The sequence below is a fragment of the Phacochoerus africanus genome, chromosome 5 (genome assembly GCF_016906955.1).
Source record: "Phacochoerus africanus isolate WHEZ1 chromosome 5, ROS_Pafr_v1, whole genome shotgun sequence".
Classification (NCBI taxonomy): Eukaryota; Metazoa; Chordata; class Mammalia; order Artiodactyla; family Suidae; genus Phacochoerus; species Phacochoerus africanus.
The window spans coordinates 38,970,204-38,998,125 of record NC_062548.1 but is presented as its reverse complement, the minus strand read 5'-3'; the positions used below and the strand labels follow the sequence as shown (position 1 = coordinate 38,998,125).

Here is a 27,922-nt window from a genome sequence, read left to right as displayed (position 1 = left end):
ATGTAGATCACAACTGTGACTTGGACTCAACCCCTGACCCAGGAACTTCCATCTGCCACAGGTGTGGCCATTAAAAAAAAAAAAAAAGTTCCCATCATGGCTCAACGGAAACAGATCTGACTAGCATCCATGAGGATGCAGGTTCAATCCCTGGCCTTGCTCAGTGGGTTAAGGATACAGCGTTGTTGCAAGCTGTGGTGTAGGTTGCAGATGCGGCTCGGATCTGGCATTGTATATGTAGTGTATGTAGTGTATGTATGTAGTGTATGTAGGCCGGCAGCTACAGCCCCGATTGAATCCTTAGCCCGGGAACCTCCATATGCTGTGGTGCAGCCCTAAAAAGACAAAAAGCAAATCAATAAATAATAAAAACTTAAAAAAATAGAGCACCTGCTGCATATCAAGTACTGTCCTCAAAGATCTCAGGAAAGACCTAAATGCTTAGCTCTTTTCTCCAGCGGTGGAGATAAAAGGGGGAGCACACCCCGCCATCTGAACCCTGACAGGCCCTTGTGTACATCAGCAAGAAGAAATGGGGTGAATGTGAGGGCGTCTCCAGCCAGGAGGACAGGACCTCGGATGCATTAAGTTCCTTCCCTGTTGTCGGAACCACATCAACGTCCAGACAGGGTTTCTCAGCCTCAGCACTGCTGACATTTTGAGCAGAATGAGTGTTTGTTGCCAGGGGCTGCTTTGTGTGTTTTCTGCCTCAAGGAAGCCGTGCAGGGCACGGGGCTGGCACTTGGGGATGACACAGTCCCCCTGACGTTTCTGTGTGTCATCAGCTACCAGGGCAACTGCGCTGTCATGTCTCCTTAGGACTGGCAACTCTGAAGGGCCTGGTCGTCACAAGGACAGCAGAATATAGTCGTGATGTGTCTGAGACGTGACAGATGCAGCAGCCGCTTCTGCTGGGTGTGCACACCTACCATCACCGTCCCCATTTCACCTGTCCCTCAGGCAAGAGAAGATAGAGGCAGCCCCAGGTCGTCTGGGAGCCCAGGGCAGGGGACAGATGCCTGGGAACCAGCACAAGGAAATCCCATCTAGGCTTCCTCCGAGCATTCAGGCCTCAGTTTAAGCATCCCAGCCTTCCAGGCGACCCTCTGGCCATCATGGCTGATGTACCTGCTCCCACCCTGGGAACTTGATCGTTTTTGCCATTTCTCTCAAAGTGCTTATTGTCAGAAATTAGCTCCCTTGTTTACACCTTCGCCTTTCTTTATGGGCTGTCTCCCAACGCCAGAATGGAAGCTCCATGGGGGGGGACCTCAAATCCCCGGGCTCAGCAGCTGGCACAGAGCAGGTGCTAAGTGCATATTTGTTGACAGAATGGATGAATGAACAGATACGTTACTGAGTGAATGAAGGAGCTCTGGCCACCCTCTCACAGCCAGGTCGTACCTAAGTGAAACAAGTAATAACAGCTGCCAATGTAAGGCCACGGACCAGGGACTAGGAGTGAACCCCTCCCCTTCACCCCAAGGGACCACCCACTGTGGTAGTTACTTTCTTCTTCTTCTTTTTTTAAGGCTGTACCCATGGCATGTGGAGGTTCCCAGGCTAGGAGTCTAATCGGAGCCACAGCTATCAGCCTACCAGCTACAGCTACAGCCACAGTAACACCAGATGCAAGCCACCTCTTCAACCTACACCACAGCTCACGGCAATGCCGGATCCTTAACCCACTGAGCAAGGCCAGGGATGGAACCCGCAACCTCATGGTTCCTAGTCAGATCTGTTTCCACTGCACCACGATGGGAACTCCACTTTCTTACTGTTATAAAATACATGCAACACAACAACGTTTTCCATCTCAACCACTTTAATGTGTACAGTTTAGTAGCTTTGAGCACGTTCACAATCTTGTGCAGCCATCCCCACTGTCTAGTTCCAGAATTTTTCTGTCATCCCAAAAGGAGACCCAGTACCCATAGAGTATACACTCCCCATTCCCCCCACGTCCGTCCCTGGAAACCACCTATCTGCTTCTGGACTCGATGGGTTTACCTGCTCTCGATACATCATGTAAGTGTAACCGTACAGTATGTGGTCTTCTGTTTTCAGGATTCAACCATGTTGTGGCATCTATCAGTATTTCATCCCTTTTTATGACTGACTAATATTCCAGTGTGTGGACATACCACCCATCAGTTGGTAGATTTGGATTGTTTCCACTTCAGGCTGTTGTACATAGCGTTGCTGTATTTATTTGGGGTTTTTTTGTTGTTTTTTTTGTTTTTTTTTTTTTTTGTCTTTTGTTGTTGTTGCTATTTCTTGGGCCGATCCCACGGCATATGGAGGTTCCCAGGCTAGGGGTTGAATCGGAGCTGTAGCCACCGGCCTACGCCAGAGCCACAGCAACGCGGGATCCGAGCCGCATCTGCGACCTACACCACAGCTCACGGCAATGCCGGATCGTTAACCCACTGAGCAAGGGCAGGGACCGAACCCGCAACCTCATGGTTCCTAGTCGGATTCGTTAACCACTGCTCCACGACGGGAACTCCTCTCCTTTTTTAAAGTTTTTTTTTTAATTATCGTTGATTTACATTGTTCTGTCAATACCTGCTGTGCAGCAAGGTGACCTAGTCATGCATATATACACATTCTTTTTCTCATATTCTGTCATGGTCTGTCGCAATTGATTGGATATAGTTCCCTGTGCTGTACAGCAGAACCTCATTGCTTATCCATGCTAAATGTAATAGCGGAGTTCCCGTTGTGGTGCAGTGGTTAATGAATCCGACTAGGAACCATGAGGTTTCGGGTTCCATCCCTGGCCTCGCTCAGTCGGTTAATGATCCGATGTTGCCATGAGTTGTGGTGTAGGTCGCAGACGTGGCTCGGATCCTGCGTTGCTGTGGCTCTGGCGTAGGCCAGTGGCTACAGCTCCTATTAGACCCTTAGCCTGGGAACTCCACATGCCGCGGGAGCGGCCCTAGAAAAGGCAAAAAGACAAAAAAAAATGTAATAGTTAGCATCTGCTAACTCCCAAACTCCCATCCATCCCACTCCATCCCCCTCCCCCTTGGCAACCACGAGTCTGTTCTCTATGTTTGTGGGACTATTTCTGACCTGTAGATAGGTTCATCTGTGCCATATTTTAGATTCCACATATAAGGAGTGATATCATATGGTATTTGTTTTTCTCTTTCTGACTTCACTTAGTATGACAATCTCTGCATCCATGTTGCTACAAATGGCATTATTTTGTCCTTTTTTATGGCTGAGTAGTATTCCATTCTGTATATGTACCACACCTTCTTTATCCATTCACCTGTCAGTGGGCATTTAGATTGTTTCCATGTCTTGGCTCTTGTGAATAGTGTGGCTGTGAGCACAGGGGTGCATGTATTTTTTTTGGATGAAAGTTTTGTTCAGATATAAGCCCAGGAGCGGGATTGCCGGATCACATGGTAGTTCTCTCTTTAGTTTTCTGAGGAACCTCCATATTGTTTTCCACAGTGATTATACCAATTTACATTCCCACCAACAGTGTAGGACGGTTCCCTTTTCCCCACACCCTCTCCAGCATTTGTTATTTGTAGACTTACTCATGATGGTCATACTGGTGCGAGGTGGTACCTCATTGTAGTTTTGATTTGCATTTTTCTAATAATTAGTGATGTTGAGCATTTTTTCATGTGACTGTTGGCCCTCCATATGTCTTTGTTTTTTGTTTTGTCTCTTTTTTTTTTTTTGGCTTTTGTCTTTTTAGGGCCACACTGTGCTGTACAGAGTTTCCCAGGCTAGGGTCTAATTGGAGCTACAGCTGCTGGCCTATGCCAGACCCACAGCAATGGCAGATCCAAGCCACATCTGTGACCTACACCACAGCTCACAGCAATGGTATATCCTTAAACCACTGAGCGAGGTCAGGAATCGAACTCGAAACCTCATCTTTCCTAGTTGGATTCATTTCCACTGTGCCATGATGGGAACTCTTAGGTTCTTTTCTGATATATGATTCGCAACTATTTTCTCCCATGCCGTGGGCTGTCTTTTCACTCTCTTTATAATGTCCTTTGATTCACAAAAGTTTTTTTTTTTTAACCTTTACCTTTTTAATTTATTTTATTTTATTTTATTTGTATGTGTGTTTGCCATTTCTTGGGCCGCTCCCACGGCATATGGAGGTTCCCAGGCTAGGGATCGAATCGGAGCTGTAGCCCCCAGCCTACGCCAGAGCCACAGCAATGCGTGATCTGAGCTGTGTCTGCAACCTACACCACAGCTCACGGCAACGCCGGATCCTTAACCCACTGAGCAAGGCCAGGGATCGAACCCTCAGCCTCATGGTTCCTAGTCGGATTCGTTAACCACTGCGCCGCGACAGGAACTCCTCACAAAAGTTTTTAATTTTGACGAATGTCACTTTATTTTTTTCCACCAAGGAATTTCTTTTTTTTTTTTTCTTTTGTTCCTTATGCTTTGGGTGTCTTATCTAAGAAGCCATTGCCATAGAGTTCCCTGGTGACACAGCAGATTAAGGTTCTAGCATTGTCATTGCTGTGGCTCTGGCCACTCCTGTGACATGGGTTTGATCCCTGGCCTGGGAACTTCCACATACCATGGGTGTGGGCCAAAAAAAAGAAAAATATATCATTGCCAAATCCAAGGTCATGAAGATTTACTCCTCTCTTTTCTTCTAAGAGTTTTATAGTTTTGGAGTTCTCATCGTGGCTCAGCAAGCAGTAGTAACCATGAGGATGTGGGTTCGATCCCTGGCCTCTTCGATCAGTGGGTTAAGGATCCACTGTTGCCACAAGCTTCAGCGTAGGTCGCACACACAGCTTGGATCTGGAGTTGCTGTGGCTGTGGTGTAGGCCTACAATTGCAGCTCCAATTCGACTCCTAGCCCAAGAACTTCCATATGCCACAGGTGCATCCCTAAAAAGAAAAAAAAAAAATGAGTTTTATGGGTTTAAGACTGATATTCAGGTCTTTGCTCCATTACGAGTTAATTTTCATATATGGCATGAGGTAAAGGTCCAGCTTCATCCTTTTCCATGTGAATATTGTGGTAGACACTTTAATTATCCAGGTTGCAGATGAAGACATGGAGGTTGACCAAGGGTAAATGACTTGCTCAGTATCACACGCCCATTGGGAGGTGAAACCAGAATTCAATATTGGGTCCCAAGCTGGTCCTCTTTCCCTCATACCCAAAGGCCCTCTATGACAGCCCTGTTTTTTTCCTTGCACCTGCAGCATATGGAAGATCCCAGGCCAGGGACTGAATTCAAGGTGCAGCTGCAGCCTACAGCTCAGCTGTGGCAACACCAAATCCTTAACCCACTGCTCTGGGCTAGGGATCAAACTCACACCTTAGGAACAACTCAAGTCACTACAGATAATGGCAAATCCTTAACCCACTGGGCACAGCTGGAACTCCTGACATCCTTTTTTTATCTTATCAGGAGAGAGTGTGGAAAGCACAGACCTAAGAAATAAGCACAGGGAGTTCCCATGGTGGCTCAACTATAATGAGTCTGACTAGAAACCATGCGGATGCAGGTTTGATCCCTGGCCTTACTCAGTGGGTTTAGGATCCAGCATTGCCCTGAGCTGTGGTGTAGGTCGCAAACTCAGCTCAGATCCCGCATTGCTGTGGCTGTGGTGTAGGCTGGCGGCTGGAGCTCCAATTAGAACCCTGGATGGGGAATTTCCAAATGCCATGCATGTGGCCCTAAAAAGCAAACATGAAAGGAAGGAAGGAGGAAGCACACATTCTAATCTGGCTCTGGGCAAGTCCGTCCTCATCTCTGGGTCTCAGTTTCTGCTTCTGTACAATGGGTTGCTGACTACTGAGGGTCTTTCCTTCTCAGACTGCTGGTGCCCAGGAGCCTCAGACTCCATTGCCCTCATTTCTCCTCTCAGGATGTGAGCAGGAGCCCTCCCAACCAGAGCTACTTTTCTGGCAGGAGCGCCCATCCAGGGTGTCAGCCAGCCTCTGAAAAACATTCTCAGCCTCCCCTGGAAGACACCTGCAGCCCCACGGGGAGCCTGCGGCACTGTGGAAAACACAAGCAAAGCCAGTGTGAGAAGGGCTTTCTCCACCTGCTCACAGTTTCCTTCACAAGTGTCACAACGAAGCTATTTGAGAAGCATCTTGCAAAGCACCTGGCTCTAAATATCCCTCTCATGCCCTTCCAGCACCAGAAATAATGCAGCTCCCCCTGAACACCCAGCGCCAGAGCCTAACCCACAGTGGACACTCATACGTAGACGCCTGAGTGAAGGAACAGATGAATGGAGATAATTCCACACACTTTGTCTCTCCTGTTTGCCTTAGACCGGGGCTTGGCAAACGTTTTCTAAAAATGTCAGATGGGAAATATTTTTTGGCATTGCGGGCGATATGGTCTCTGTCCCAACTACTCCTTAAGCCTGTGGTGGTAGCCAAAGGCAGCACAGACCTGCATGAGTGCGTGGGTAGGGCCAGGGGCCAGTACAGCTTTATGCACAACGACATTTGAATTTTATATGATGTTCTCGTGATACAAAGTATTATTCTGCTTTAGATTTTTTTCCTACCATTTAAAATGTAGAACCTGGGAGTTTCCGTTGTGGCTCAGTGGTAACAAGCCTGACTAGCGTCCATGAGGATATGGGTTCGATCCCTGGCCTCGCTTAGTGGGTTAAGGATCTGGCATTGCTGTGGCTGTGGTGTAGGCCGGCAGCTACAGTTCCAACTCAACCCCTAGCCTGGGAACTTCCATATGCCACACGTGCAACCTTAAAACGACAAAAAATAAATAAAAAATAAAATGTAAAGCCCATTTTATATCATAGCTCACAGGTCATACAGATAGAAGGTGGGTTGCATTTGACTTGGATTTTTTTTTTCTTTGTCTTTCCTAGGGCTACACCCGCAGCATATGGAGGTTCCCAGGCTAGGGGTCTAATTGGAGCTACAGCTGCTGGCCTACACTACAGCCACAGCAATGTGGAATCCGAGCCGAGTCTGTGACCTACACCACAGCTCATGGCAATGCCGGATCCTTAACCCACTGAGCGAGGCCAGGGATCGAACCTGAAACCTCATGGTTCCTAGTTGGATTCGCTAACCACCGAGCCACGACGGGAACTCCCCTTGACTTGGATTTTTGATTTTGGTTTTCATTCTAAATATTTTTTCTTAGTACACAAGCAATGTATATCCCCTGTAGAATAATAAGAAATTAGTGACATGGAGATAAAGTAAAATTAGAATCATCCATAATTTCAACATGCAGAGATAACTACTTCTACTAAAGAGCATTTATTTTTTTCAGTCTGTCTGTTTATCATCTATATTGGTGATATCCAGTGTGATAGCCACTGGCCACATGTGACTATTTAACTTAAAACTAAAATTAGGAGTTCCCTCATGGCTCAGCAAGTTAGGGATCTGATGGTGTCACTGCTGTGGCTCTGGTTACACGGTCGCATGGGTTCAGTCCCTGGCCCAGGAATTTCCACATGCTGCGGGTGCGGCCAAGAACAAAAACAAAAACAAACAGTACGATTAAATATGGAGTTCCTTCATGGTCTAGAAGTTTAGATTTGGTGCTTTCACCGCTACAGCCCAGGCTCAGTCCCTGGTCTGGGAACTGAGATCCTACATCAAGCTGCTGCACGCCACAGCCAAAATAAGTAAATAAAATAATAAAACAGGGATGTTCCTTTAAAAAAAAAAATCAAGTTAGATAATATTTAAAAATTCAGGAGTTTCCTTGTGGCACAGTGGGTTAAGGACCCAGTGTCGTCACTGCAATGGCTCGGGCTGCTGCTGTGGTGCAGGTTTGATCCCTGGCCTGGGAAATTCCACACGCACAGCATAATAATAATAATAATAATTCACTTTCTCAGTCAACTAGTGACACATCAGGTGTTCCATACCTGTTTGCTGCGGCCGGTGGCTCCCATATCTGACAACCCAGAGACAGCATTTCCACGGTTACGGAAAGTTCCGCTGGGCGGCACTGACTTAGCTATAACCAATTATATAGATGTAGCAAAAATAGAACACCACCAAGCACACTTTTTCTGGTGAATATCTTGTATTCACTTAATCAGCTATTCAGTCTTCTATACCTATGCTTTATTGGAGACATTCCGTTTCATGCAACAGATGTCCTTTCCAGTTCCTGTTGTTGTACGTTTAAGCTGTTTCCAGGTTTTTGCCACAGGAAACACAATGACAGTAAATCGCCTTATCACTGAACTTGTGTACAGATTGTTTTAGGATAATTTCATAAAGGTTTCATTGCAAGGTCAAAGGGTAAGCTCATTTTTAAGATTTTTTTTTTTGTCTTTTGTTGTTGTTATTGTTGTTGTTGTTGTTGTTGCTATTTCTTGGGCCGCTCCCGCGGCATATGGAGGTTCCCAGGTTAGGGGTGGAATCGGAGCTGTAGCCACCGGCCTAGGCCAGAGCCACAGCAACGCGGGATCCGAGCCACGTCTGCAACCTACACCACAGCTCATGGCAACGCCGGATCGTTAACCCACTGAGCAAGGGCAGGGACCGAACCCGCAACCTCATGTTCCTAGTCGGATTCGTTAACCACTGCGCCACGACGGGAACTCCAAGATTTTTTTTTTTTAAAAATAGGAATACCCAGTTTCTTTCCAGAAAGGTTTTGATCACTTATACTCCCAATGGCATTTCATGAAAGTGTCCATTTCCTTGAAACCTCCACAAATGACAGAAATTATAATAAAAACGAGGCCGTTTTTGTAGATGAAATTTTCCATCTCTTAAAGTTGACTTTTTTTTTTTTGCTTTTTAGGACTGCACCTGCAGCATATGGAGGTTCCCAGGCTAGGGGTCGAATCGGAGCTCCAGCCGCCGGCCTACACCACAGCCACAGCAACGCGGGATCCGAGCCACATCTGGAACCTACACCACAGCTCACAGCCGTGCCGGATCCCTGACCCACTGATTGGGGCGTCCTCACGGATACTGGTTAGATTGGTTTCCGCTGTACCACAAGGGGAACTCCTAAGTTGACTTGCTTTGACGAACTTCGTTTCCTGCCATATTTACTGACCATTTTATTTCTTTGGGTGCGTCTTGGGCAGTAAAAGGGATTATCTGCATGGAAAAATTGCTCAATTTATATATAACCTGGCCCTCATAAAGTTCTCCATGGTGAACTTTCACAGGTATGTCACTCCTGTCTGGCTCAGTTCTCCGTTTCTGCAGAACTATGGATCAATTATATTTTCTGTCTGTTTCTTTGTGGTATTCTTATTTACTACTTCTTCTGGTCCCCCCAGTCACAGACCACACTAGGGTGCAGGTGGGGGGTTTTAGGCAGTTTTTACGTTTGTTTGTTTGCTTTGTGTTTATCTCAATTCCTCGGACTATAGTCCTAGTCCCCTAATGAGAGATAGGGCAGCCTGGAATCATGGAAGGCAGGAAAGAAGGACCTCAGGGTTTTGCAAGATGCCAGCAGACTAAGGAAATAGTTACTTGATAAGCATGGGTAGGGAAAACCAAGCTGTATTCTTTCTTGGTCTTTGAAATTCTGGAATCTCTGGAGTGCCTGTTGTGGCTCAGCGCGTTAAGAACACGGGATCCCTGGCCTCATTCAGTGGGTTAAGGATCTGGTGTGGCTGCAAGCTGTGGTGTAGGTCACAGATGTAGCTTTGATTCATTGTGGCTGTGGCTGTGGCAGAGGCCAGCAACTATAGCTCTGATTCGACCCCTAGCCTGGGAACTTCCATATGCCACAAGTGTGGCCGTTTAAAAAAAAAAAAAGGAAAGAAATTCTGGAATCTCCATTTATCTATTCATTATGAGCTCTTCGTAATCTCAAATAGTCTTTTCACATATTTTTTTTTAATTTTACTGAAGTATAGTTGATTTACAATGTTGTGTCAATTTCTGCTCTACTGCAAAGTGATTCAGTTATATATGTATATATGTAAATATATATATTCTTTTTCATATTCCTTTCCATTATGGTTTATCACAGGATATTGAATATAGTTCCCTGTGCTATGCAGTAGGATCTTATTGTTTATCCATTCTATATAAGATAGTTTGCATCTGCTAGTCCCAAACTCCCAATCCTTCTCTCCCCCACTCCTTTCCCCTTGGCAACCATGCCTCTATTCTACCTGTGAGTCTGTTTCTGTTTTGCAGATATGTTTTCATTTGTGTCGTATTTTAGATTCCACATATTAGCGATATCATATGGCATTTGTCTTTTGATGGGTAGTTTTTTGTGCCTTCGATTTTACCACTGAATGAATTCATCCTCTTTCCAAATGCCCTTATTTATTTTTTGCTCTCATTTGCACTTTAATCCAAACAACGGATTATGATTATAGTTACATGCTGATTTCACTTGGATGTATGTATTTAGTCTTTTTTAAAATTGAAGTGTAGTTGATTTACAATATCGTGTTAATTTCAGGTGTATAGCACAGCTATTGGGTTATGTAGGTAACTTTTTCAGATTCCCTTCCCTTAAAGGTTATGACAAAATATTGAGCGTAGTTCTCTGTGCTATGCAGTAGGTCCTTGTTAGTTGCAAATACCTTTAGAAAGCTGCTGGTCAGTCCCACTTCAGTATTAACTAGTTTTCATACAGCGTTTTAATTTTTATAGAAGCACCTTCATCACATCTACCTTCTCACCTATGGCCATGAAGGAGGTACTATCACTACTGCCTCCATTTACTACTGGGGAAACTGAGGATGGGGAGGTGAGTGACCTGCCCCAGATCGTGCAGAAGGAACCATCGATTCCTAGTCCAGTGCTCTTTGCATTGCCCCCAGGATGCAGTAGCTATTCTGGAGCTGATGGGCTAGGAGGTGTTAAGTGAATGGCAGCAGGGAGGGCTGAGCAAGAAGGCCCTGAACAACCTGCTGGGGGATGGGGGCGGGGGAGGGCACGATTCTCTTTCCTTTCCCTTTCATTCGGAACCTTGCATTACTGAATCTAGGGCTCCGGGGCGCGGGGTGCAGTTGGGGCACTTACAGTCGCCTGCACCCCGCGAGGGTGGAGAAAAGAGGCAGGGGATAACTAAGGTCTAGGTTAAATCATCCTATATCAACCTATGGAGCCGCCCCCTTTTATAGAGAGACGGGCTCCCCACCCCACCCCCCACCAGATAGGCTCTCCTCCAGCTTGAAGGGGCTGCTCGCCGCCTCTGCCACAGCCCCAATCCTAGCTCCCGGCCCTCGCGGTCCCTCCTGCAGGCCCCCGGCTCCTCCGCCCCCGGAGGCCGGACTCTGCCCCCGCCTCGCCTTCCCCTCCCTCCCGGGGGCGGTGGCCCGTGGCGGGCGCGCTGATTGGCGGCGGAGCGAGCGAGGGTCGGGACCGGCAACGCTGATTGGCCATCGCGGCTCAGCGGAGCCAAGGAGCCCGGCGAGTCGCTGGGGGAACCGGGGCAGAGACCCGGCGCAGCCAGAACGAAGGCGCGGATCCCTCAAGTCTGAGCCCGGCAGGCAGGTCGGAGTCCGCACGTCGGAGCCGGGGTCTAGAGGTAAGGACCTGGCGCCAAGTCATGTGGGGCGGACCCGTCCGCGGGAGCTGAGATGGAATCCTTCAGCCCTGCCCCCAGGGAGCAAAAACGGGGCATCTTCTCACAGAAACTGAGCCCTCTTGTTCCTGAGACGAAGATCCCCTCCCCTCAAAAGAGAGGGTCTCCCACCTTCCAGAGAGGAAAATAGACTCCTTTTCCCTTCAGAAATGGGTCCTTCCTTCCTGGCCTCAGGCTCTAGAGAAACACTCCCCTTCCTAGTTTACCCCCCCCCCCCGGAATGGAACGTGCCCCCCCCCAAGTGGTTTCCAGCCTCCCCAGGTGTCTAGGGCCCCCTCTTCTCTTTGGAGACCCATATCCCTTCCCCCTCCCTAAAAAGCTAAGTTTGGATTTCTTCTCTCTACCCTCCTTTCTCCGGATCATAGATAGCGGGGTATGTCTCCTCCAGGGAAAGTGAAAGCCCCCTGGAGGGTCAGTAAGCCCCTCCCTAAGACAAGGCTACACCCCCCACCCCACCCCCCTTACAGACAGTTGTCACCCTCACACCCAGTACAGACCTTCCTACACCCCCCACCCCAGAAATGGGACCCTGCGACTCACTTTAGAAGTGGAGGATTCCCTCCCCCGTGCTCCCCCCACCAGTGTTTGGTCACCTCAGACCCTCCACACTAAAGGCATTTGGGGGTTTCCCCTCTTTCTCCAGTAAAGATGTAAGAGAACGGGTTTCCATACTCAGAAACAGGGCAGGGATCCCATCCCCTGCCTCACTCCACCCCTCTGTAACCCTTTCACACAAATCCCATCCCACTAACACCCCCACACCCTCTCTGGCCCCATCCTTCCCACCTTGCCACTCACAGAATCCCATCTCACCTCTCCTCATCCACCCTGGCCAGAGACCAGACCAGAGGATGAGGCTGACTGAGACAGTTCAGTAAGGCTGAAAACCTTAGAGCTGGCACCCTGAGCCTGGGGATGGCTCTAGGAGCCTCCAAACTGCCAGCAGAGATGGCCTCTGAGGCAGCAGGACCAGTAGAGACACCCCCCCACACACACACACACACACATACACACGTACAGACACCTACACACACACACACAAAGGACGGTGTTACAAATATCCCCCTGAGGCGGTCCAAACCCTCTCCTGAAGAAGAGGGTGTCATTGCAGAGAGAAGTGCCCAGCTTGCTCTCTGGGGCTGCCCCTCCCCTGGCTCCTATGGGCATTGCCCCGTGGAATTCCCTAGGCCCTTGGCCAAGGAAGATGGATGCTGCAGGACTCATCCACTGGGCCGGCTTCTATGAAGCTAGACTGAGGGACAGGCTGTTGGTGACCTGAGGGGCTAGGAGCCCCTCTAATCTGATGGGCCAGGTGGGGGGCAGGTGGCAGGGAGAGAAAGTCGAGGAGCTTTGCTCTGCTCTTCAGAGCTGCACCCGAGACGTGGAATAAGGAGAAGTGTGTGTGCTGGGCGCCAAAGAGGTCAACTCTGGGGGGAGAGAAATGGCCCATTCTGGAGTCCTGAGACCGACCAGGGGCTCAGGATCAAAGATCTTGCTCCTTCATTTGACTTGGAGCAAAGAGAAGGCACAGAGAGGGGAAGGGACTTACTCAAGGTCACCCAGCCAATGGGTGGCAAAGCTGGTCACAGCTTCTCTGTGACCCAAGAAGGGGGCAGGGCTGGAACAGAGCGTGCCCCCAGCCCTGCTGCAGGAATTGCAGTTGCAGGCCAGGCTTGCTCCAGGCGCTTTGCCCTTGCCCCCACCCCTCCCGCCCCGAACATTCACTCTGGCCCCTAGTTCCCTGCAACAAACTCCCGTCCGAGCTCAGAGCCGGCTTCCTTCCTGAGGCACTGGACGCCCAGCAGGGCAGCAGGGACCAGGTCCCTACAAACAGGAGGGTTGTGAGGCGGCAGCTTGCCCTTCTTCCGGGTAAGAAGGTAGTTGTCACGTTCCACCGTAGAGCAGGCGCCAAGGTGAAAGTTCGTGTGTGACGGGGAACCATGGAGCAAGCGTCAAGGGCCCAAATCTGCCACCTAGAGTGTGTCTTGGAGGAATTATTAACCTCTTTGTGACTCAGTTCCTTCCATGTCCTTATCAGGGTGAAGTGAGTTAATCTCTGTAAAGTGCCTAGCACACAGCTGGTGTTGGAAGCAGTGCTTATGATTGCAAGAGAGAAAACCTCTGACACTGGATAGGGAGGTTGTGCTTATAAGCAAAATTTATAATCTGCAGAGCAGATAATCTGTCAGGGGCAAAGGCAGCGAACAGTCAGCCCCTGCTTAGAGACAAGGCTCGTGTCTTTGCAGAGGGACCATACAGCATGGGGGAGGCACGACAGGCCCTGCAGTCAGATGGAGCTGGGAGTTTGCTCCCTCGATTGCTAGCTGGGGAGCCTTGTGCAGGTCAGCCACCTCTCTGAGCCTCAGTTTTCTCATCTTTGAATTGGGTATATGGGGGAGTAGGCATCAGATAAATGCGAGGTCTGGGCCAGGGCTTCTTATCCGCAGCAGTGTTGCCATGTGGGGGCTGGGGTGTTCTGTGTCTCGGGGGCTGTCCTGTGCATTGTGGGATATTTAGCCTCTACCCGTTTAAGCCAGTTGCACCTGCTTCTCGGGATGACAACTAAAACTGTCTTCAAGCATTGCCAGATGTCTCCTGGGGGGCAGAGTCCCCCTGCCCCCATTGAGAACTGCTGGCCCAATGATGCAGGTGCTCGTGATAGTTGATGATTGACATGAGAGCATCTGTCTTACTCAGGCTTCTTGTTCTGCTTTGTGCGTCACAGAGGGGCTGGTGTCCACCTACTGGACACCCCCACCCACCCACCCCACCCCCCGATGGTAAGGGCGGTACGAGTCCTTCCCATTAAAACGGGGCTTTATGCCTTTGAAGCATCTTCCCATGTGTTACTGTAGGTTTCCCATTTTACAGGTGGGCAGCTCACAAAGATTAAAGGACGATTCTCAAGGCATCACCCTCTTCCCTGCTTAAAGGTCAAAGACACCTCCGTGCCAGAAACAGTTTTAGAAATAACCTAGTTCTGGAGCCTTCTCAGATCACTTGGCAGTCTCCTACAGCATTTAAACTGCATGCCCTTGGGCCCCAGCCATCCCACTTCCAAGAATCTCCCACAGAAATGCTCACACATGCATACAATAGGCGAACACCAGAAGGCTTGCCAAAGGGCTTGGCCATCCAGGATGGGAAGGGGTTACATTACATGAGCAACGGAGCTGTCTTAGAAGAATGGGGCAGAGCTACATTCCTGACCTGGAAAGATCTCCAAGAAATTAGTGAAAATGATAAAGTCACGGGATCAACATATCAGTAGTTGATTAATTATGTGTAAATGCACACGGGGAAGGGAGGAGCACCAAAGTCACATGTGTGTGCATGCGTGTGTGCGCATGCCCATGTAAATGTTCATGAATATATGAGTCTATCCTTGGGGGAAGGAGATGAGAAAGAATCCTCTAGCCAGGTTCTCGCGCCTTATGGATGAACCAAGCACAGCCCCTGGAGGTTGAGCCTGGCTCAGAGCCCCTTAGCCAGGAGAGACGGTGGGGGTTGCCAGCCCACGCTCTCACCCCAGGCTGGGGCTTTTTCAGCTGCCCAGCCCCCCCAGGTCAGCGTGGCTGGGGAGAGGGATCTGAGGACTGCACATTCCTGCACACCCTGGTCCCTCTCTCCTGGGGTTATGCCAGAAGCTGCCTGTGGAAGATACTCAGCCCTTTGAGCTTCCTTAGAGTTCTGGAGACAGGAATCTGAGGCCTCATGTCCCCAGGCCGAGCCTCTTTCCTGGCATCCTGGGGATTGTCTCAACCAGCATCCTGGTGGGCGTTGAGGTCACACTGACCAGAGCTAAGCTGGGCTTCCACCAGCATGATGGCCTCAAGCCACGGCCATTTTACCTCTCAGAGTCACACTTCCCCATCTTTAAAAGGAAGGGTGGGAGTTCCCTTTATTGCCCAGCAGTTAAGGAACCTGACTTGAATCGATGAGGATGCAGGTTTGATCCCGGCCTCCCTCAGCAGGTTAAGGATCCAGCGTTGCCGTGAGCTGTGGTGTAGGTCTCAGACACAGCTCAGATCCCGAGTTGCTGCGGCTGTGGTTAGGCTGACAGCTGTAGCTACAGTTCAACCCCTAGCCTGGGAACTTCCATATGCTACAGGTGCGGCCCTAAAAACCAAAAAAAAAAAAAAGAAAAGAAAAGAAAGGGCAATGATAGTTAAAAGGGAAAAAAAAAAAAAGGCAAAGAAGGCAGGAGGGTTAATAGCAGAACCCAGCTCAGGGTTACCATCAGGATTAGCTGAACCCGTGTTCGAACACCTGGTACCTAGTCCTGCTTAAGTAATGCGAGCCCTGGTTCTCCCCCATCTTTCTGCTTCCTGCCCCCTTGCCCGGAGGCAGGAACAAAGCCTCATGATAGCTGGGAGGCTTAAGGGCTTCCAGAGTGCCCAGTCTGCTGAATGGTCAACCCCCTTCCTCCAAAGCATCCCCCCCCCCAGAGAGTCCAGGGAGCGGTATCTGCTCTCCGCCCTTCTCCCCTGTATCTGACCATCCTCTCTTTTCTAGATGCTCCAGGCATTAAACTGGCTTTACCCTCCCAGGAATGGGATAGCCTCACAGTCACACATTCCTTCCATCAATAATGGGGTCAATTCCCTAAGGACAGATTTCTGTCCTTCTTTGAAAGCTATCTCCCTGCCCCTCTCCGCCCCCAGCCTGGGGATCCAGTTCCCCTCTGAACTCCCGGCACTCACATCCCAGGCCTCCGTGAGTCTTTTTGCTGGGTTCGTCCCTCCGGTATCCCCAGAGGGTGAGCTCCAGGTCTCCTTTGCTCCTGTGTCCAGAATGCAGAGCGCCGTTCCCTGGCACACAGTAGAGATTCAAGCGCATTGACTGCATGGTATATAACACTCTCAATTTTCAAGTGTACACTTCTGTGACGTTAAGTACATTCGCAGGGAGTTCCCATCGTGGCTTAGCCACACTCATCCCTGGCCTCACTCAATGGGTTAAGGATCTGGCATTGCCGTGAGCTGTGTTGTAGGTTGCAGACGAGGCACAGATCCCTCGATGCTGTGGCTGTGGGGTAGGCTGGCAGCTGTAGCTCTGATTTGACCCCTAGCCTATGCTGCACCTGCAGCCCTAAAAAACAAACAAACAAACAAAAAGTACATTCCCAAAGTTGCACACCCCTCACCGCTGTCTAGTTCCAGAACCCCACCACCTATAAGGAAACCTTGCCCCCATGAAACCATCACTCCCCCTCCTCCAGCTCCTGGCAAGCACTATTCCGCTTTCTGATTCGGTCGATTCGCCTGTTCTGAATGTTTCATGTAAGTGGCATCATCCAGTACACGGTCTGTTGGGTATGGCTTCTCCACATTGTAGCAGCATCAGTACCTCATTCCTTTTTATGGCTGAATAATATTCTAGTGCATGGATGTGCCACAGTTTATCCATTCGTCAGTCGATGGACATTGGGGTTTCCAACTTTTGGCGATTGCGAATGATGCAGCCGTGAACATGAGTACAAGTTTTGGTGTAAAGATCTGTTTTCAGGTCTTTGGGGAGTGGAGCTGCTGGCTCGTGTGGCGGGTCATTCTTGGCTTAACAGACCAGACACCTTTTTACATCCCCACCAGCAATGTGTGAAGGTTCCAACTTTCCCACATTTTTATCAACACTTCTTTTCTTTCTTTCTTTCTCTCTCTCTCTCTCTCTCTCTCTCTCTTTCTTTCTTTCTTTCTTTCTTTTTTGTCTTTTTGCCTTTTCTAGGACTGCTCCCGTGGCATATGGAGGTTCCCAGGCTAGGGGCTAAATCGGAGCTGCAGCTGCCTGCCTGCGCCACAGCCACAGCAACGCGGGATCCGAGCCACGTCTTCGACCTACACCACAGCTCACGGCAATGCCGGATCCTTAACCCACTGAGCAAGGCCAGGGATGGAACCTGCAACCTCATGGTTCCTAGTTGGATTCGCTAACCACTGCGCCACGATGGGAACTCCCTCTTTCTTCTTTTTAATGGCAGTTCTTGCCGCACATGGAAGTTCCCAGGCTGGGGTGGAATTGGATCTGCAGCTGCCAGCCTACACCACAGCCACAGCAACACCAGATCCGAGCCACGTCCGCAGCTCACGGCACTGCTGGATCCTTTAACCCACTGAGTGAGGTCAGGGATCGAACCTGCATCCTTATGGATACTAGTCTGGTTCTTAAACCGCTGAGCCACAATGAGAACCCCGAGAGCAAAGTTTCTTGACAGCACTACTGACATTGCTGGGGTGGGGTGGGGAGGCTGTCCTGTGCCTTGTAGGATGTTTAGCAGCATTTCTAGGCTCTTTTACCCCGCTCACTGCCAGTAGAACACTTCCCCCCAAGTTGTGACACCAAAAATGTCTCCAGACATTGCCAAGTGACCCCTGGTTGAGAATAACTGGTTTGGAGGCTCAGACAGGTGTGCATCTTTAATTTCCATCCCATCTCCTGTTCCTAAACAGGAAGGTATGTAGGGAGCATTCAGGATGTATTTGTTGGATGGTGGATGGCTGGGTGGATGGGTGAACTAACGTCATTTACAGGGTCTGGACATGTGCCTGAAGCTCTACCCTGTGAGTCAAAATATTCTTCTTCTAATGGAAATATTCTGTCCCTTTCTATCTAGGGCCATGGTCCCCGCCCCCCCGCCCGACTTGAGCATTAGAATCCCCTGGAGGGTGTGTTAAAACAGTGGTTGATGGGTCCCAGCACCAGATTTGATTCCGCAGAATCACCAGCCTTGCAGATCGCCCCCCACCCCGTTTCCATGTCCTTTGGGAGTTTTGCACCAGGCCTCCCCACCTCGCCAACTGTTCGTTTTCAGAGGTTTCATAGTCTCACCCGCCAACATCTCCCACTGGGGTGCTATCATTTGTGGCCTTGGACTATGGGCAACATGCTGGAAACCTGCCCTTCAGCCACTGCACTGAGAATTCCTCCAAAGCTGGGACCCACTTCATCCCAACACCTTGCCATTCCAAGTGGGGTCCAGCGCCCAGCAACACGACATCATCTGGAAGCTGGTTAGAAATGCAGACTCTCAGAGTGCCCCTCGTGGCGCAGAGAAACAAACTATGAACTAGGAACCATGAGGTTGTGGGTTTGATCCCTGGCCTCGCTCAGTGGGTTAAGGACCCAGCGTTGGCATGAGCTGTGGTGTGGGTTGCAGATGCAGTTCGGATCCTGCATTGCTATGACTGTGGGGTAGACCTGTGGATACAGCTCCAATTCGACCCCCAGCCTGGGAACCTCCATATGCCAAAAGTGCGGCCCTAAAAAGCAAAAAAAAAAAAAAAAAAAAAAGTGCAGACCCCGGGGCCCTGTCTCAGGCCTACAGAATGCTATTTGCATTCTAACAGTATCCTGGTGGGAAGGGGGTTCGTATGTACATTTCAGGAGTTTGGAAAGCCTGACCTAGGATGCCTCTAATACTAACAGCCCAGAGCTCACCCCTTGTACCTTCCCTGATGAGTTACATTGACAGCACCTGTTAACAGCGTAAATAGTACCTGGGATCATCATTAGGGCGTCACTGGGTCCTATTTTTGCCTGATGTGCTTTATGTCTTGGAATGCCTGAACGGACGCTGCTTTACCCTTGGGAAAACCAGAGGGGCGGCATCTCGCTCAAGGTCACACGATGACCATGGCGCAGAACAGCGTCATGGCCACCCATTCCCTAAAGGGGAGCCGTCGAGAGGCCACCGTGGAGACCCATGGAAATGCAGGGTGGGAGGGTGGCATGCTGCAGCTCCTACATTTGCTCTTCAAATGTGGAAAGCTGGGCGGTAATTTAAATTCGGGCCAGGAACAGGAACTGAAATGGTGTTTTTTCATTTATTCAACAAGTATTGATTGCGTACTTCGTGGATGCCAGACATCAGCGTCTTGTGTCTGATATTAGCAAGGAAAACAAGGTCTTCCTCTTAGGGGCTTCTGTCTAGATGGGCATTCATTCCTTCCTTCCCACATGAGTCCTCCCTTTGTACAACTTCCACGTATCTTATATGGTACTAGTGGTGTGTGTGTCTGTATCTGTGTGTGTGTGTGTGTGTGTGTGTGTGTGTGTGTTTAGGGGAAGATGACACCAGGGAATCTTCTAGGCTAGCTCCTGGGCGACAGGCCCATAAACAACCATCCAGCAAGATGAGTGCCAGGTGGGTAGGACTGGGTCGATCAGAACTCAGAGAAGGAAGAGGTTCCCCATCCCTATACCTGGAGATGCTGGGAAACAAATTTCAGGAGGAAAGAGCAAGAAAGATGCTTCTCAACAGACAGAACACCCACAGGGGCTCAGAGACATTGTGGAAAACTATTAAAAGAAAATCTTCAGGAAAAAAAAGGAATACAACTATGGCTCCCATACAGATACAAAAACAAATATTTGTCAATGATTTTATTCAGCTCATTCAGTGAGAGAACCAGGCAGATGTTAGAAATGATTCAAAGGAAAAGTCAAATAAAGCACAATTGTCCATGGAGTAAAGGAATGTTGAAATAAATTGCAAATGGAGGCAAAAGACAACAAGACAGAATTGGCTTCTCTTTCAGATTCCTACAACTTACAAAGAGTTGGCAAAAGAAACAGCTCGAAGATAATGAATAGGGTTAGATCAGATATCTTTTTTTTTCTTTTTCTTGGCCACACTTGTGGCACGCAGAAGTTCAGGGACTATACCCATGCCGAAGCAACAGCCCAAGCCACAGCAGTGACAATGCTGGATCCTTAACCCACTGAGCCACCAGGGAACTCCCCAGAATCAGGTATCTTAAAAGTTTGTGTTGCATATAAACAACACTTAATTTTCCATCAAGATGCAATTTTTTTCTCTCTAAAACCAATGTGCAGAGAATGGGGGAGCCATTTTGCAGAGCACGGGGTGGATGGGTGAGGAGAAGGGAAGCTGCAGGAGGACCAGACCATGACGGCCTGGTGAGCCTTGATAATGAGTTTGGACTTGACCCAGAGACCACTGGGGAACCTGGAAGGGTTTGCCAGGAAGTGACCCCATTTGATTAGCCCTTGAGGAATATCCTTCTGGAAGCTGCGTGGAGAGTGGACTGGCTGTAGGAGGCGCAAGGTGCTGACAAAGAAGCCTGTGAAAAGATAAGCTGGTGAGGGCTTTAGGTAGAGTAGAGCTTGGCAAATACTTTCTATAAAGTGGCGCATGGTAAATATTTGAGGCTTTATGGCCACACAATTACATCCCAACTACTCAACTATACCATGAAATGCAAATGAATGGACTGTGTGCTAATAAAACTTTATTTACAAAAACAAGATGGGGGACCAGATGTCCCCCTCCTCCCAACCACAGTGTCACCCCTGATCTAGAGCAGTGTCAGAGAGGCTAGAGCTGTCCATGGTTTTGACAGGCCTCCTGTGTCTCTTCCTCTAGATGTCTGGTCCTTTGGTAGCTATTGGTGGGAGCCCAGGGACACTGCTCCCCTGCCTTTGAATGTGGGATCCCTGAGGGAACCAGACAGTCCCTGGAGTGGATCACACCCCTTCCAGCAAAAGCTTTTAGGAAGTCGGAGCGCCTTCGTCGGAGCGCCTTCAGGGCAAGACTGGCCGAACAGCTTCTGAAAGCAGCCAAAAGAGCAAGCCACCACCTCGGCAGGGCTGTTCCCATGCGAGATCAGAGCTGTAAATAGCTCTCTGCTGGCTTTGCAAGCTGAGCGCCGTTCTGGGGACAGGCTGGAAATGAGCACACCAAGGAGCATTTGTGCAAATTACTGCCTGCATGCGGATTTGCATGCCTGGCATCCTGCCCCAGCCCTAAGTGCACAGTCCTCCCAGGGGTGGAAAGCAGGACTCAGAGAAGAGGATGGATGTTCTGACCTGGGGACAGGGTCGAGTGGGGCGGTGTGGAGGGATTCAGGGCTGGGCTGTCAGGGTAATGACAAGCTAGAGGGACAAGAGGAAACATTCCTAGGACTCTGAACGGAGTTTCAAGCCAGGCCTTGCCCATCCTAATGCAATAACCCTTAGTAATAACCCTTAAACAGTGGCAGCCCCTATTTGCTGAGCTTCCAGTGGGTGCTAGGACCGTCCTAAGGGTTTTATGTGTATGTTGCTTGTCTCATTGCTCACAGAAGCCTAAGGAGGAAATGGAGGTGGGAAATGGAGCCTCAGAATGGAAGACACACTCGCCCAGGCTCTTAGAGTAAAAGCATCAAGTCTGGGGAGAAACCCAGACCCCTGCCATCCACTCCTAAGCTGCACAGAGGTCTCCAGGTGTGCCCACTGCTCCCACTGGCCTCAGTTTACTCACCAGTCAGTGGGGATGATAAGGTCTTGTCCCTTGCCGATTGCAGCCGAGTTTGGGAGGACTGGCTGCCACGGCCGATAAGAAGGCAGGTTCGAAAGTCAAACACACTGAATAAAGCAGGAGAAAGTCCAAGGCCCTTCCAGTGGCCACAGCCTCCCCATGGCTCTGATCATTGTGGTAACTGATCAGTTGCAGCTCTGTGCAAGCCCTGCACAACACCTGCTGGGCTTGGGTTGGGGTGTGTTTCTTAGATGCTTCTTTGGGGTCAAGGAAGAAGTCCTGTATTTGAAAAGCAGCTTGTTGCTACACGCCCCCCCCCCCCACCTCCGCCCAAGTGCCCTCGAGGCTGTGACTTCAGGGCCTCCATTTCCTCATCTGTAAAATGGCAGCAGTACTGCCCTCCGCAACAGCGTATGGGTGGGGATTAAATTGCATGATACACATGACCGTGGTCAGATGCCTTCTACCTGCCAGGCACTAGGCTCTGTTTGGATTATCTCACTGAAAGCTCTAAGCAATCCAGGTGGGAAACCTCTTTTTTTGTGGATGAGGACACAGAATCGGAGAGTTTTAAGTTTCTTGGTCAAGGTCACGGGTAGGAAGGGCCAGAAACTGGACGTGTGAACCATAATTCAGTCCATGGCAAGACTGCTATGAATAGTGTCACCGTGAGCATTCTAGGACAAAGTGGTCATCCCACTTAGACTCCACCAGTCGGGGGAATGGGAGACCCAGTTCCCCCACGTCTAGCTCCAGCAACTTGACTTGCAATTGTGTTTTGTCAATTCAGCCATTCTGGTGGGTGTGTAGTTTTTAAAATTTCTCTAACTGAGAGTTCCCACTGTGACTCAGAGGAAACAAATCTGACCAGCATCCATGAGGACACAGGTTCGCTCCCTGGCCTTGATCACTGGGTTAAGATCTGGTGTTGCCATGAGCTGTGGTGTAGGCCACAGACACAGCTCAGATCTGGCATTGCCGTGCCTGTGGTGTAGGCCGGCAGCTGCAGCTCCTATTCGACCCCTAGCCTGGGAACTTCCATAGGCCTCAGGTGCAGCCCTCAAAAGACATACATACATAAAAAAAAATTTCTCATACACAATGGAATACTACTCAGCCATAAAAAAGAATGACATAATGCCATTTGCAGCAACATGGATGGAGCTAGAGAACCTCATACTGAGTGAAATGAGCCAGAAAGACAAAGACAAATACCATATGATATCACTTATAACTGGAATCTAATATCCAGCACAAATGAACATCTCCTCAGAAAAGAAAATCATGGACTTGGAGAAGAGACTTGTGGCTGCCTGATGGGAGGGGGAGGGAGTGGGAGAGATCGGGAGCTTGGGTTTATCAGACACAACTTAGAATAGATTTACAAGAAGATCCTGCTGAATAGCATTGAGAACTTTGTCTAGATACTCATGTTACAACAGAAGAAAGGCTGGGGGAAAAATGTAATTGTAATGTATACATATAAGGATAACCTGACCCCTTTGCTGTACAGTGGGAAAAAAATAATAATAAATAATTTTAAAAAAAATTCACCAAAAAAAAAAAATTTCTCTAACTGAATTTGATCATCTTTTCTATATGTTTATTGACCATTTGGATTTTGCTGTTTTTTTGTTTTTTGCTTTTTGTTTTTTTTGTTTTTTAGGGCTGCACCCACAGCATATGGAGGTTTCCAGGCTAGGGGTCTAATCGGAGCTGCAGCTGCCAGCCTACATCACAGCCACAGCAACGCTGGATCCAAGCCACATCTGTGACCTACACCACAGCTCATGGCAATGCCAGATCCTTAACCCACTGGGTGAGGCCAGGGATCGAACCTGCAACCTCATGGTTCCTAGTAGGAATCCTATGCGCCACGACAGGGACTCCTGGATTTCCTGTTTTATGAAGTGCCTGTTCAGATTTCTTGTCCATTTTTCTTTGGATCTATCTATTTTTTTTTTCTTATAGCTTTGTAGGAGTTGTTTGTAATCATGCTGGATAATGATCCCTTTGCTAGTTATAAGTTACATATCTAATTCTTCACCAAAAATGGTCACTTCTGATTATTGGAATTTTTATTTTTTACATAGTTCATATTCGTCTTTTTCCCACAGTTCATGCTTTTTTGTGTTCTGTTTCAGAAATTGAAGGTCATTCATCTTGTGCCCGCTCTATTATCTTCTAGAAGCTTTTGTATTTTGCTTTTCACGTTTATCTCTAGAATCTGATTTTTAGGACTTGGGTGAGGTAGGATCATGATAAATTTGCCTTTTTCTGTATAGATAATCCCATTGACCCAATATCACTGGCTCTTTGTGGAAAAATCAAGAGTTCAGATAAGCATAGAACTGTTTTAATAGGAGTTCCTGTAGTGGTGCAGTGGTTAACAAATACGACTAGGAACCATGAGGTTGCGGGTTCGATCCCTGGCCTTGCTCAGTGGGTTAAGGATCCGGCGTTGCCATGAGCTGTGGTGTAGGTTGCAGAGCTGTGGCTCTGGCGTAGGCTGTCAGCTACAGCTCCGATTCGACCCCTAGTCTGGGAACCTCCATATGCTGCGGGAGCAGCCCAAGAAATGGCAAAAAGACCAAAAAAAAAAAAAAAACCACTGTTTTTCTATTTTCTGCTTCGTTGGTAAGTATGTTTCTTTGCCCCCATGCCACAAGGTCTTAACTATTGTAGCCTTAGAATATGATAGAACATTCCAGGTTGCCTCTAAAGAGGCATTGTGGCTCAATAGGTTAAGGATCCAGTGTTGTCTCTATGAGGACGTGGGTTCGATCCCTGGCCTCGCTCAGTGGGTTAAGGATCCAGCATTGCAGGAAGGTGCAGTGTAGGTCGCAGATGCAGGCTCAGATCCTGCGGTGCCATGGTTGTGGTGTAGGCCTGCAGCTGCAGCTCCAGTTCGACTTCTAGCCCGGAAACTTCCCTGTGCCACAGGTGCAGCCATAAAAAGAAAAACAAAACAAAACACATAAATAGACTGAACAAATCAACCCTTTGACTAACAACTGAACGAATATGGATTGAGGGCCTGATGTGATGCCAGACGGTGTAAGGATGGGGCTGCCATGTTAAGCATCCACGCAGCTTAAAGAGGTTTCCAGTCTTTTAAGGGACAAGACACATAATTATACAACAGAGATGCCATGTCAACATGGTGCCACAGAAGGGGAGGTGTGTGGGGCTAAGTGTGCCCAGGGTGCAGGGGTGTTTGACCTGGTGGGCGGGAGATCCAGAAAGGCTTCCCAGAGGAGGTGCATCATGAATTGAAACAGAGGGTCTGCAGGAATTAAGACATCGGACACAAGGGGAGAGCATTCAAGGCAGCAGGAAAGCATCTGCAGAGGCTCTTGCATAGAAACCCATGCAGGACGGAGCCTCAATCCACGTGGCAGAACCCAGAGAGAGAAAGGGGAGGGGATGCGTGATGATGGAGAAGGTCAGGGATCCGACCTCAAGGCTCCGAACCTCATTTGAGAGCTGGTGTGTATCCCCAGAACAACCACCTAAGAAAGGAGTAAGAATATTCCAGATTAAGGGCGGTTCAAGCACGTTCTCAGTACGGGTGGGGCAATCTGTGCAGCGACCTCTGCAGTGACCCCACCATCTGAGTACCCTCATCCCGCAGCCTCCAGCCCTGAGCGTCTGGGTTGCACCGGTGGCAGAGGCGACAGGGTCTCCTCACGGTCGGCACCTGCCCGGCTCCTCATCAGGCCCGAAACCCTTCCCTCCCCAGCCTGGTGAGTGTGTCCTGCCTGCTTCACGTTTGTGGGACAGGCCTGGTGCCGGGCCCCAGGCCATGCCCTCGAGCTGCTTCTCTTCATTCATCGTCTTCACTCCTCACCCCACAGATGAGGGAATAGCATCTCAGAGAGCGCAAGTCACTTGCCCAAGAGCCCACAACTTCCAAGGGACAAACATGACCGTTTCCAGCTCTCCACAGATTTTTTTTTTTTTTTTTTGGTCTTTTTGCTATTTCTTTGGGCCGATCCCGTGGCATATGGAGGTTCCCAGGCTAGGGGTCGAATCCGAGCTGTAGCCGCCAGTCTACGCCAGAGCCACAGCAACGCGGGATCCGAGCCGCGTCTGCAACCTACACCCCAGCTCACGGCAACGCTGGATCCTTAACCCCCTGTGCAAGGGCAGGGACTGAACCCGCAACCTCATGGTTCCTAGTCGGATTCGTTAACCATTGCGCCACGACGGGAACTCCTCTCCACAGATTTTATTTTCTAAACTTGCACGGTACTTTTTTCCTTTTCAAAATTGAGTTTTAGGCTCTTCAGGAATTTCCCTTGCATAGTTCCCCCCCTGGCCCCGTTTTGAGTCTAAAATGTTCCCAAATCTGGGCCCTGAGCTGCACTGACGATTACCGAAGCCTGAGACCCTTCATGCTGCCCTTGGCCCTGCTTTTTAAATTTAATTTTAATTTTTTAATTTGGTAGCCAGCATGGGGTTTGGGTTCTTTCAGCACTGGGCAGAATAATTGAGAAGGTTTTAACATGTCAAGATGTGTGTCTGCCTGGTTTTTACAGAATCGGGGTGGGGGTGGGGTGCCGGAGGGGGAGATCTAGCTACACCAGCACTTAAAAGCTCATTATATGGGTCTGTCCCCTCTTTCAGGACAGGAGATCCAGGCAGAGCCAACAAGATTGATGGTGTTTTCATGAGTCTGGTGTTCCTTGTGGGCTTTCAAGGCAAGAATTTGCTGGCGAGAGAACAAAGAAGCCAGGAGCTTTCAGGGAGGTTTCAGAGTCTGGAGAGACGATGTAGTTTTGGAACAAGGAGGGCTCTCCCCTCCATGGTGGGATCTGTTGGGGGGGGCAGCAGGCTTCAGATTCCTGTTGGCCCCTCCCTGTGCAAACCACGCTCTCGTGTTGGTTCACTGCTGTCTGCCGAGCACCTGCTCTGTGCATGGCTGTGTGCTGGGTGCAGTTACCCTCTCTCAAAGCCATAACAACCCTGTGAGTGGTTTCAGACTCGTTTTACAGATGCACAGCCTGAGAGCTGAGCAGGTCCAAGGACATGGGCATCCGCCCTTGTCCGGCCGGAGCCCTTGTCTCTGAGAACGTTTTCCCCGCCTCTCTCTGAGTCTGTGCAAGGAGGAGCCCAGGTCCGCCTGGGGACGTCCTTTGAAAAGGAAAGTGGCATGTCGAGACCGCGTGGTTTGGGGAGAAAGTTGCTGAGTCTACAAGATAGCTCTGCACTTGAGTTGGCACAGGGGGAGAGACCGGAGAACTCCTCCGAGATGTCTCTTAAACCACCGGTCTGAGAAGCAGATGGTTTGTTTCGGCTGCAATAAGAGGCCGGTGACTTGATGTTCTTCCCATTTGCTGCAGGAGCCAAGTGATTGTAAAGATTGCGCTTCTCTGCGTATGTAGAATCACCCCCATAGCATCGTGCTCATGCTTCTGCAGAAAAGCTAGGCAGCCAGATAGACAGGGGATCAAATCTCAATGGTCACTTATTTGATTCAAGAATGGGAGTGAGTTTTCCTTAACCTTCTGCGTGTCTCAGTTTCCCCATCTGCATGATGGCTCTGCCATGATGGCACAAGATGTCTGACCCCCAAAGGGCCCTTCAGCTCTCTTTGCCTTGGTTTCCTCATCCAGTCAGTGGGAAGATGTCTTCCCTGTGATGGAGCAATGTTTTATTTCAAAGCAAATAGCCCTCATGATGAGCAGAGCCACACGGAGCAGTCCCTGGTGATAACCAACCAAAGCAGCTGGCCCCCAGGACACCCATCGTTCCTTGGGGCAGAGCAGTGGCCCCAGGGGAGCAGACAATCACACAGGGCACAGGATCTCAGAACCTGGGACCAGGAGGAACCTCTAAGCTGGTGGAGTCCAACTGATGCTTAAAGCCCCTCTCCTGCCTCCTAGATGAGAACACGCCCAGTCTCAGGAGTTGAACCCACCCCAGCAACACAAGGAGCTTCTTTAGTCATTGAGCCTAAATCTGCCTGTTCTGATTCTTTCTTTCCTCCTTCCTTCCTTCTTTCCTTCCTTCCTTCTTTCCTTCCTTCCTTCTTTCTTTCTAAGGGCTGCACCTGCAGCACATAGAAGTTCCCAGGTGAGGGGTCAAATCACAGCTACAGCTCCCCGCCTACATCACAGCC

At 49.3% G+C, this 27,922-nt stretch overlaps 1 protein-coding gene across 1 annotated transcript in view; it reads left to right on the top strand.

Moving 5' to 3' along the window:
* The first annotated feature begins 11,356 nt into the window (after window positions 1-11,356).
* ABAT (4-aminobutyrate aminotransferase) overlaps window positions 11,357-27,922 on the top strand; it is a 101,426-nt gene continuing 84,860 nt past the window's right edge. The window contains exon 1 of the mRNA XM_047780535.1: window positions 11,357-11,486. The gene's annotated coding sequence lies outside the window, so the exon portion shown is untranslated. The remainder of the gene's footprint in view (window positions 11,487-27,922) is intronic.